We start from the raw sequence: 12,996 nt of genomic DNA, 5'->3' as shown, positions 1-12,996 counted from the left end.
TATAAAATGTTTGCACTCTCATTCTGACGGCACCCATTCACTGCAGAGCATCCACTGGCGAGGAAGTGATAAAATGCAAAATTTCTATAAATCTGTTCCTATGAAGAAACAAACTCGTCCTGGGTCGTCTGAGTGCGAGTATATGGCCAATAATGTTTATTTGTGTATTTTATGGTGGGTGATTTTTTTTAAAGAGTTGAATATGTATGTTTCTCCGTGACGGCTAGGTGGCAGTGTAGTACATCTTACCTTTCTCTTCCCCGTGGGCAAAACAGTCGCCGTTTGCTTATCAACAGCGCGAACACAATAGACACAGACACGCGCGCGCGTGTACACGAGAGCGTGCGGCGTTTAAAGGAAAGCGCGAGTTCTGTCTCTAAACTCTGTGCTTCAGATTTTTCGATTACTTCGTGCAGTGACGTCAGTTCGTGGGTTGTTTGTAATTCAGAAACAGACGGAGGACTATCATAACAACACTGGAGAGCAACATAACAGATCCCGGAGAAACATTTTGATGTGAGTACAGGCATTGAATAGTTGCACGGCCTTATGAAGTGAAATAAATGGGTCGTTCTGTGTATCTGAGCTCAAGACATTGGCAAATCCCAAAACTGCTGTAGTGGGCGATAATTGATAGTGAAGCATGTTTGTGGAGCGCGTGGACTGTTATCCAAATCATTTCATGCAGACTTGAGTTGTGCCGTCTAAACTTTTGCGTGAAACTAACATTGACTGCGGCGGGTTAATGAATGTGTGTTCAGTTAACAAAAACCTGACATCGAGGAAGAAGCACGTGCTTTCACTCGTGTTTGTCTGTGCAAGCAGGACGTGTTTTTCAGTCTTGCGTGGTTTATTTGCTTGTTCTATTGTAACGTTGAACATCCCCGTGCTTGCTGAGTCTAGTTTGCAGTTTTTGTGCTTGTTCAGGTCTTGTTTACAGTAGATACATCAGGCAGACACCAAGAACACAAGGGCATAGCTTCTGTATAAATTCACATTTCCTTTATAAAGCCATATGTATCAGCTGCTACAGTATTTCTGTATCTCAGTCCAGTGTGTTCATGAAGTTGTTGAAAAACAATGGTGATCATTTTAATACAGAAGTTGACAAAATATAAAAAATATTGTAATGGCTATAATCAAATGTATGGTTATAATGTCATTCAATTCAAGTTTATTTGTATAGCGCTTTTTTCTATACAAATCATTGCAAAGCAACTTTACAGAAAATTAAGTTTCTACAATATTTAGTAGTAGCTTATAAGTGGTGTCAGTTTATGTGCAAATGACTTGAATTTTCAGCAAAATTATACAAGACGTAGTCAACCAGACGATGAACATTATTAACAGCAATCAGGGGTTGGCATCATCTCTTCTCAGGTGTTCTGGATGGAGACTGGAGCTTCTGTAGATCCTAGTTACCAGTGGCAAAACAGAGAAACAAATAGAGACATCATTAGCGTAGGTGCTGTTTGAAGTTCTAACAAAGTAAAATTAATTAGTTTAACCCAAGCTATAGAATAAGAATATACATTTGATCAGAGACAACTGCAGTCACAAATTATCAGATGCATTATTCAAATTTTTGGTGAAAGAGATGTGTTTTTAATCTAGATTTAAATGTAGAGAGTGTGTCCGAACCTTGAACATTATCAGGAAGGCTATTCCAGAGTTTGGGAGCCAAATGGAAAAAGCTCTACCTCCTCAAGTGGACTTTACTATCCTATGGACTACCAAAAGTCCAGCGTTTTGTGACCTTAGGGAGCATGATGGATTGTAATGTGGTATAAGGCTATTTAGGTACGCAGGAGCTAAACCATTAAGGGCCTTATAGGTAAGTAATAATAATTTAAAACTAATAATAAAACTGATACGGAACGCGTGCAGAGACTGTGAAATTGTGGTAATATGATCATATGTTCTTGACCTGGTAAAGACTCTAGCTGCTGCATTTTGGACTACCTGTAGCTTGTTTATTGATGATGTTGGACAACCACCAAGAAGTGCATTACAATAGTCCAGTCTAGAGTTCATGAATGCATGAACTAGCTTTTCTGCATCAGAAAGAGGTAACATGTTTCGTAGCTTGGCAATGTTTCTAAGATGGAAAAATGCTGTTTTTGTAACATGGTAAATATGGTTTTCAATCGACAAGTTGCTGTCGAATATAACACCCAGATTTTTGACTGTAGAGAAAGAAACAGTACATCCTTCTAGCTGCAAATTGTACTACTAGATTCTGTGTACTGTTTTTTGGTCCAATAATTCTTAATATATCTGTCTTATCCGAATTTAATAGGAGAAAATTATTGGTCATCCAATCTTTTACATTTTTAACACACTCTGTTAGCTTAGATAATTTATTAGTTTCATCTGGTCTCTTTGATATAGTTGAGTATCATCAGCATAACGGTGGAAACTAATCCTGTATTTTCTAATAATATTACCAAGGGGCAACATGTATATTGAAAATAGAAGAGGACCTAGGACAGATCCTTGTGGCACTCCATATTTTACTGATAAATGATATGACTCCACATTTAAATAAACAATATGGTAGCGATCAGACAGGTCAATTCCTTCTAAGAGCCTCCCCTTGAATACCTGTATAGTTTTGAGTATGAGTATGTCATGATCTATGGTGTCGAACGCAGCACTAAGATCAAGTAAAACTAACAATGAGATGCAGCCTTGATCTGATGCAAGAAGCAAGTAATTTGTCATTTTGTTTCTGTGTTATGGTGGGGCCTGAAATCTGACTGAAATTCTTCATACAGATAATTTTTTAGCAGGAAGGAGCTCAATTGAGCAGACACAACTTTTTCAAAAAATTTTAGACATAAATGGAAGATTTTAAATGGGCCTATAATTTGCCAGTTCACTAGGATCAAGTTGTGGTTTCTTAATAAGAGGCTTAATAACTGCCAGCTTGAATGGTTTTGGGACAAGTTTATAATGTTGAGAAGCACTTCTTCTGCTACTGGTAACAACTCTTTCAGTAATTTAGTGGGTGCAGGATCTAATAAACATGTTGTTGGTTTAGATACAGTGATAAGTTTATTTAGCTCTTCCTGTCCTATAGTTGTAAAGCGCTGCAGTTTATCTTTGGGTGCGATGGATGAAACTGAAGTGTTAGACACTGTAGAATCTACATTCGCTATTGTATTTCTAATGTTATCTATTTTATCAGTGAAAAAATTCATAAAGTCATTACTATTAAATGTTGATGGAATATTATTTGTTAATTTAGCCCCTGTGCTAAATAAAAACCTTGGATTGTTTTGGTTAATTTTAATAATTTTGTGGTTATGCTCGGCCCTGGCAGTTTTTATAGCCTGTCTATAGCTGGACATACTGTTTTTCCACGCAAATGTTTAAAACTTCCAAGTTAGTTTTTCTCCATTTGTGCTCAAGACTATCATTTTCTTTCTTGAGGGAATGAGTATTACTGTTATACCATGGCACAGTAAGTTTTTCTCTAACCTTTTTCAATTTCATGGGGGCAACAGCTTCTAATGTGTTAGAGAAAATAGTTCCCATGTTGCCAGTCATTTGATCTAGTTCATGTTTATTTATAGACACATAGCAGTTGAGATAAATCACGCAGGTTTTTTGCAAATTTGTCTTTGGTGGCTGGAACAGTAGTTCTGCCCAGATGGTAACGCTGAGACATATAGTTAATATCAGTCATATGCAACATGCACGATACAAGGAAATGATCGGTAACATCATCACTTTGAGGTAGGGATGGGTGATATATCGCATTTGATTGTCACGTGCATTTCGTCAGTAAAGCCAGTTCCCTGATTAGTGGTAAATCTCCATCACCTGCTTTCAAATGGAGCAGCATTTATTAGACAGAGCCATAGATCACTGAGAAGCTACGCAATTGAAAACGTGATATTGCGTAGCTTGTCATTGATTTACAGCTCTGTATATTAAATACCACTCCATTTGAAAGCAGGTGATGGCGATTTACCACTAATCAGGGAACCGGCTTTACTGACAAAATGCACGTGACAATTGCATGTGATATATCGCCCATCCCTACCTTGAGGAACGAGATCTATAGCAGTAAGATCGATTCCATGCGATATAATTAAATCTAGTGTATGATTAAAGCGATGAGTGGGCCTGTTGATATTTTGCTTGACTCCAAAAGATTTTATCAGGTTAGTAAACGCAAGTCCTAATGCATAATTTGTATTAACGTGAATATTAAAATCTCCGACAATTAGCTCTTTATCAACTGTAACCAAAAGGTCTGAGAAGAAATCTGCAAATTCTTTTAGGATATTTGTATAGGGCCCTGGTGGTCTATACACCGTACCCAGAGCAAGAGACACAATAGATTTCTTTTGCATGTCTGACAGTGTAACATTAAGCAGAAGTAATTCAAATGAGTTAAACCTGTATCCTGTTTTCTGGGTAACATTGAGAATTATACTATATATTGTTGCAACACCTCCGCCATGACCAGTCTGACGGGTCTCATGCTTATAGCATTAGTTTGGTACAGTAGACTCATTTAGACCAATATAATAATTTGGGTTTAGCCAGGCTTCAGTCAAGCAGAGTACATCAAAACTATTTGATGTCATGCATCCACTAGAATGCATCACTTGGGAGTGATCAAATTTCTGTCTTCTGAACATGATCCAGAGGCATAAATCACCTGTACTATGCAGACTGTGTTGGGATTAGTCCCTTTCTTTGCATGTTTTTTTTATTCCTCTTTCAGAATACAACCAAACTTACATCAGAGCCTGCATGGCGTATGGTCACCAGCTATTTAGTTTGCTGGATTTTATTCATTAAACTCATGTATGAATAGGTTGCATTGTCAAAGGGCTTCCTAACATGAGACTCTTGAAGTGCTACACTTTAGTGCATCTGCACACTGGCTCACACACCTCATAACATCACTGCTGCCTGGTAATCACATCAGCTGTAGTCATGGTAACTGCACATGGGAATGAAAGCTTTCACTGGGAGAGACGGTTTTTTTTCCTCCTTCACTGACTCATTACTTTTCCTCCACGGACTAAGACGTGTTGCCTGCTTGCACGCAAATGCCACCACCATGTTTTCCTAAGGGTATCACTGAATGCCTTCCGTAGGCAGAGTTTTCCATTTCATCTTCATGTAAGGATTGTAATAGTGCCAATGGCTGTTTTTTCCCATCATGCCGTTTTTTTTTTTTAATAGGCTACTCATTAATAGTTTTTGCATTGCAAGATTTCTCTCAGTGTCATTTAAGCTTATTTACCATTAAATTCTCATTATTGTAATGCAAAGAAAAAGCCATATTCTTTGTTCATATCATTTCATATGGTTATTTATCACACATTATGCTATTTCAACATTATATAACTTTTTACAGTTAAATGAATATAGTTATGAGAATAATCATTGACGGTAATGGAGGTAGTAGTAAAAGTAAAACTTGAGGATGCATTAAGATAATGAGAATAATTGGGGATGAAATGTGCTTACTTTACTTACAGGCTACCTTATTTTGGGCTTTGTGAAATGAGATGATTTCTGTAGACACATGGTTAGATCTGGTGTTTTCCAAACTGAAATTCAAGAATTGATGGAAAGCTAATAATACATAAATTATATATATTTTTTAATTAAAATAATAAAAATAAAAAAACTGTGTGTGTGGCTATTAAAACATAAAAAAAAATATGAATTAATTAATCAAACATCATTAATCATCAAATAACCATGAACATACAAATGTTCAGTTATTTTAATATCAACTTAAAATCCCCTGAGAAACCCTGATTTAAATTAGATTGTTAAAGCTATGCAACTTCACGTAAATAAATAAATAACAAAAAAATAACTTCAACTTAAAAACTTAAGTTAAGTTGCTGCCTTAAAATTTTAGTGTTAAATCATCTTAAAAATTTTTAACTTAACTTTTTTTCTTATAAAATTATGAACTTATAAATCATGTTACACAAGCATTCACTCACCTCATCCACGGCCCAACAGACAGCTTCACAGTCAAGTTCATGAGTTGTTGGTCAGAAATTCCTCTGCCATTTAGTTAGTTTGCTGTATATTCTGCCTATATGAGATATCTTCATATATTAAATATGAGTCTAATGTCTAAATTTGTTGAATGTTTTTTTTTTTGTTGTTTCATGGTGGAAAGAAGGCTTCTTGAATTTAAATTATATTAAACTGAGTAAAAAAAAAATCAAGCAGAATCTAGTATAACTTATATAAAAAAAAACTGAAATGGCTTAAAAAAAAGTTATTAGTTAAAGTAACATATGATTTGTCAGCTAGAGCAATGAAACATCTTTTTTTTTTTGTATGTCAAAGTTGTCCATTCATAATTTGTCCATTCATTATCAGTGGTTTTCAAAACCTTGTCCTAAAAAGGACCTGAAAATATATGGGAAGTTTACAAAATGTGAAACAACATATTTAAGTAATGGGTGAAGGGCTGTAATTTACATCTGTTTTTTTTTTTTTTTAAACACATGATCTGACAGTAAAGAAGAAGAGGAACCCTCTGTTAAATGAGCCGTTGTTTTATGTTTAGACTCTTTTCAGTCTGAATCAAGTAATGTTTGTGCATCATTTCACTTGCGAACACCTAAAACTTGTCATTTAAATTCTGTATATCATGACAGACGTGTCAGTGTATGTTTAGTGCAAGGTATAGAAAGGCAGAGTACGTGGGATGTGATGTATATTTGATGTGTGTATTAGGCTTGTCACTTTTCAGGTAGTCCTTACACAAATCTTGACGCAGGGGTTGTGTATCATTTATCAAGTGGCTGAGTGCATTTTTTTGCATTTGTCATTGTTGGCTGACTTTAACATTTTGCTGAATATATTAGCATTATATACTAACATGACTGTGGCATTCTTTGTTTCAGTGTAGTTTTCTTATAAATATTGCTCAGGCACAAAACGAAGCCCCTATGCATTTATAGTGGACAACCAAACAGGATGTCACATGTTTAATATCATTTATAAACTATTTTAGGGGTTGAAGTTAGGGAGTTACGCAAACTTGTGTGATCATAAAGGCCACCTGTGAAGTGGGAAGTTGGAAAATGTGCTGCTTTAAAGGACATTTCTACAATTCTGGTTTGTCTTGACTGTCCCTAATTTGACTGTGGTTTAGACATTTTTTGTACCAGTTTGAACCTGCTTTTGGCTTTATGTTAAACCAATTACAGATACTTGTCAAGAAATGAGCAATGGCAGAGTTTAAACTCTCACAATTTATTTTGGAGAAGGTTCCTTCTTAAACTATCATTTACTAACCAAAATCAAAGTGGATTGTAGGGCTGGGTATTAAAGAGCAGGTCATATGGTATTTTAAAGTGTCCTAATATTGTGTTGGAGTCCCCTACATAAAGTTTAAATGCATTTAAATAAGGTCAGAAAACATTGTAATTTTCTCAGAATATACATTTGATATTAGTCTTTTTCCAATGATTCCAAAATTATTAGTTCCTAGCAAGATCGGGGGAGCAAACCCGTCTCAGTACAGAGCAGTAAAATAAACAGCAATTTCACAATGACGATAAAGTCTGTATGCTACACATTCTATATCATTAAACAAAGTAATTAGACAAACCTCAATCTACATTAATCGACACATTCTTAGGAAATGGTGGGTTCTAGGGGTGTAACGGTACGCAAAATCACGGTTCGGTACGTACCTCTGTTTTAAAGTCACGGTTCTGTTCATTTTCAGTACAGTAAGGGAAAGAAATTCAAACATTAAACTGCAGGTTGTTTATTACTTTAAACTTTTTTTTTTTTAATACTTTTTAATAACATATATATACAATAAAAAAGAATAGGAAATAAAATACTGCTGCAAAGTTCTCCACTAAATAAAATACAATCAGTCTTAAACCAATATCATATAATAAAATATAATGAAAAATAAACTATGATTACAGTGCAGCATTACCAATCCCAGCTTGTAGGCATCAACAGTTTCAGTTTTTAGACCTGCTCAGATTTCGTTATAGCGTTGGAATGATCGGAATTAAGAGCAAAGGTCTGTTTAAATGCCGACGGGAGCTGCGTTTGAATTACAGTCGTTTTTTTCCTGGTTGTAGTGATGTTCACACTCGCATGATTCCTTTTGAAAACCTTAGGCCGGTGACACACTGGCATATTGCACCTGTCAAATATAGTCTATTTTGCCATCAATACTGTTGACGGTGTCCTTTATCAGTATGCTTTATATTTATGCTCAACATGAAGTATAGATATTATTGTCGTAAAGACAAGATCCTGGTCTGTCGGCAGTCTCCCTTCATGTCACCTGCAGTAGCAGCAGCGCGCAAGCGCCACATCAGGCATGATTCTGGTGTGTAAAGACACAGAAAGCGCGAGGCAGCCGTAACGCAACTGACACGCAGCCAGTGTGTCACCGGCCTTGGAATCAGCTGCAGGGTGGGATTTGCGCTGAACGCGGAGACTTCAACCACTTAATATCTTCGTATAAAAAGTTTGATGTGTTTCTGTGGTACCCTTAAAGACAGCATCTTCTCAACATGATGTACACACTAATGTTTGTGGCTTTGTGTTTGTATTTCGCGGGCGTGATTATACTGGTGACGTACACCAGTAACATGCAAAAGATTCAAAAATATTACGACTACTTAAGGCGACTCTGTCTTTTGAGAGACAAAATCATGCACTTTAAAAAATAAATAAATAAAAGATTGTTTTCATTTAAGGATAGCTATGATATAAACCGCAAAAGAAATATTTTCAAAAACCCATAGGACCTGCTCTTTAAAAAAAAAAAAATTGATCCGATACCTTGACTCCAAGACCGGTTGCTGAATGTTACTTTTTATTATTATTATTATATATATATATATATATATATATATATATATATATATATATATATATATATATATATATATATATATATATATATATATATATATACACATACATACATATACCAATTTTATGAAATCCATTTTAACAAGATGGCATTACTCATTAACTTATAAGGTTTTTTCTTTTCTTTTCCTTTTTTTTTTTTTTTTGTTTGTTGAGGTTTTTTCACCCAAAGATTGATCTCCTAAACTACTGCACAAATGTAACTGACACACTAAATCAGTGCGAATAGTTTTCAGTGCAAAATGAACAGTTTAAAGTCAGTATGTGAGGATCACTCACTGCTGCATGCTCAAGATTTTAAAATCATTCTGCAGTTCTTTTAAAAAATGAGTATGTCCACTTTTAAGGAGACCAACTAGCCCTGTCTTCACTGGTGATGTCCCCAGGACTAATGTCCTAGGCTACATTTACTCTACTGCATTTTCGTTTTAAAATGCATAGCTTGGACAGAATCATCATTTCTATTCACTTTCCACTGACTTATGAGATCTGACGTGCATTAGCTGTTTCTAGCGCTGTGATGCTCATAACACGATTATAACAGTATATGATTTGTATTAAAATTTGACGAGATTCTGACTTTTTATAAAAATATAGTAAGTTTATTTGAGAAATGCTAAGCAGGTTTAGTGATTAGCTTTGCATAAAAGGCTACAAATAACATATTTCTGCAACATTATATGACCAAAACCCTCATTAGATCGCAGTAATTTATTAAAAATACTCTGTGATGGTTTAAAGTGGGTTTTGAGTTAAAGCATAGTATACATTTTTATTGTCTTATGTTGAATTATGCGATGTGAATACAACCTAACACGCCCAATCACCAGCACATGATTTAAGCACATTACGCACGCTTACTGGCTCACAGATGTTGATGAGATTAACCCTTTATTTATCAGAATTAAGTACAGAATGATTTTACTGTTTCGATACTCAATAGTATCGAGGTGATTCAGTCGGTTCCTAAAAAGTCGAACTCGATACCCAGCCCTGGTGGATTGTATTAGGGATGGGCATTCGATTAAATTTTCTTAGTCGATCGTCGGGAGAATTAACGATCGACTATCGATTAATCATTAATATTTTTATAATATAATTATTTAATTTTTATAATAAAAAAATGCAATGAATACAAAAATACAGCGTGTTTTTCTTCGGTGAGACCTTTATTACAAGATCAACTTGTGGCAGACAGTTAAACTACGTTCAGGCAAACCGAACATATATCCGCGTGCATATGCAGTGCTCTAAAGAGCGGAACCTGCAGCTGCTAGCAGGCGTTCTTAACCCTTTCGAGTCGATTAACGCATATATGCGTTTTGAGTCTGAATAAAGTGCTTCATTCTTTTTTCTGAGGAAATCCATTTCTCAAATCATCAACCACATCACATCTTTTTGGGGTGAATTATGTCTTAGTCCTCTCATCGCGAAGCAAACAGTAAAATAAAATAAAAACTTGAAGAACAGTCTCGCTGCCTTTTCTTCTGTGTGGGCGTATTCAAGCGCGCGCTTCAGTTTGAATCTGAATAGCGCGTTCAGCGCGGGGGCGTGGTCACATTAGATATAATGAGCGGAGATATGAAAAACAGACATTGCGTTGTTTTCATATGGATTACTTTATCTCAGAATATTTGTTTTTCGGAAGCACTTGTTTAGTTTAAAAGTAGACATTCCAGGCTTTCTATAGATATCTCTCTCATGTCTCTTCGTTGAGTATTCACGGAGTTACGGTTCATTTTAATGAAATGTTTGTACATGACGACCAGCGGAGACAAAGACTGTAGACAGAGCCTCATGAAAATTTGCCGGGATGCACAGGTACATCATTTGAGTCGTGGCCGTGTTGTACTTAAACACGGTATCGCAATGTTTGCAGTTAACTAGTTCGCTTTTTAAATCAAAATGGTCCCACGCCACACTTCGCCGTGACATCTTAATGATTATTCTTTGAAATCAAAACGGAAGATCACAGATAACCGAGTAGGGTGTCAAATATTGCCCCATGGTGGTAAAATATTTAATTGCTGCCACACAGTGAAATTCATTTAATTGCTTGAAGACTCGCACTACGCAACGCAACCTGCATTAGATTTAAAAAATGCTTTAGATTAATCGATAACAAATTAACATGATCGAGGAAAATCTTAACGATCAATTATCGATCGTCGATTAATCATGCCCATCCCTAGATTGTATGTAAGTGGAGTTCGAAATATTGTATCAGAGTTTCAAAAAAAATTTGTATTGACTTTAGCACTATTCTGACGGGACTAGTTTTCTAACTCGTTTGAGTTTCGATTCTTACCACCTGATGTCTGTGATTTTCATGTACCACTTCGGATGGGACTAAAATCTCTGTGTTTATTACATAGGTGGGAGGGTCTGATTTGTGCATCTGGGCGTCACAGATCACGTGCTCTGTGCGTGCATTGCATTCATTCAGAATGATTGCCTTAGTATTATTACACAATAAATACTAAATGGCTAGAATAACAAAACCATGTTAATGTGTGGTTCCTTTAGTTTGACTTGTTTTCCTTCTTTTTTTTTAATTAAATGTAATTAAAACATTATGTAACTGAGAACATAAATGAACGTGAGTAATCTTACCTGATGCTGATATCACAATAGCCGGTATTAACAGTTTACGCGATCTTGCTCTTGATTTTTATTATTTGTATTATTTTGTATTATTTTTTATTTGCCGCTAAGCAAATATATCAAACATCCGCGCGGTAAGAACATCTACGGTAATTCACGTTGGCCAAAACACACAAGGAAACGCGTTGTGAAATAAAATATCACCGGCAATCACAGACATTCGCATTCGGACAGGATTAGTTTTTCTCAGAGGATCATGGAGTTTGCTGAAAAACAGTAGGTAATTTGCTCTGGAATTATCACAGAGGTTGTGTGAGAAAAACACAGACGTGGCAGATTCGGACGGGATTAAAATCACCAAGTACGTCTGTGAAACGTAGATTTCTCTAACGACCCCCTGTAAAACTAGTCCCGTCCGAATAGGGCTTTAGTCCATGTCTATTAATTTTGAGGTCAGCTATATACAATTATGATTCCCAATGGGTTGAGGTTTTGCTGGTTAGCATGGTCCTAATTACCCCTACTATTAGATATTGTAATTATACCACCACCTCTCCAGCAAATGATTTGAGAAAGGAGAAACCATTTCTTTCTTCATTGATGGTACTTGCATTTTCTGCAATCAATATTTAAACACTCTGCATTTATATTTTCTTGTCTACTGCTTATCACAATAAAACTCTTGCTAACTGGACTTTGTATAAGTTTTATGGTGTCAGTTAACGTGTCATAGTCTCAGCCTAAGATGTCACACCCATGGACTGTTGGCTGAAAGTCTGATGCATATGGGACACAAAATTGAAAACAATTCAGGAGTTCTGATGAAGTCGTCATCGGATTGGTTGAATTATCCAGTATTTCCTGGAGACGTGCGTGTCGTGTTCTTTAACATTCCACCTGGAAACAAAGATGCCAAACCCCCTCATGTTAGAAGAAAGTCGCCATGTTAACAACTGTGACAATGAGCGCTTATGGGGATCAACTAAATGCTGGATTTTCAAAAATATGTGAAATATTTCAAGTTTGTGGCATAGAATCTTTAAAATATGTCCAAGAGATTTACACACTGGTCTGTTATTGTGTGGACATTTCCACTCCCCTAAACATGATGCGGCACAAAACAAAACATGACTGGTTACTTTAGCTGTCAGTCATTTGGCCTTGTTGGCGGTCCTTGGCCATTCAAAGCATCCAAGGTTCCCAGATATTCTGCTGTCAGCCTGAAGGTCTGGCTACTCAAGACTAACAGTGTCATGACAATTTTCTGTGGCTTTAACATAAAACCTGAACAAATCTGAGCGCCAATGAGTAAAGATGGCAGAATTTCAAAATGCGCCAGCCAAGCAGCTGTCATTGAGATGAATGCAACCAGATAGCACTCTCCAAATATTATAAACATCTTTGGTTAAAACAGGAACCCGCATAGAGTTCCTGTGCAATGCTGTCACACTGCATCCCTTACGGTTTGTGTAATTTCAC

At 36.1% G+C, this 12,996-nt stretch overlaps 1 protein-coding gene across 2 annotated transcripts in view; it reads left to right on the top strand.

The window, feature by feature from the left end:
- Window positions 1-279: 279 nt before the first annotated feature.
- Window positions 280-12,996, top strand: part of LOC113068246 (semaphorin-4A-like) — a 39,742-nt gene continuing 27,025 nt past the window's right edge. For both annotated transcript variants that reach the window (XM_026240908.1, XM_026240906.1), the window contains exon 1: window positions 280-516. The gene's annotated coding sequence lies outside the window, so the exon portion shown is untranslated. The remainder of the gene's footprint in view (window positions 517-12,996) is intronic.

Source organism: Carassius auratus, linkage group LG44F (assembly GCF_003368295.1).
Source record: "Carassius auratus strain Wakin linkage group LG44F, ASM336829v1, whole genome shotgun sequence".
NCBI lineage: Eukaryota > Metazoa > Chordata > Actinopteri > Cypriniformes > Cyprinidae > Carassius > Carassius auratus.
Note: the sequence above shows the minus strand (reverse complement) of the source record. Positions and strands in the feature narration are given on the sequence as shown.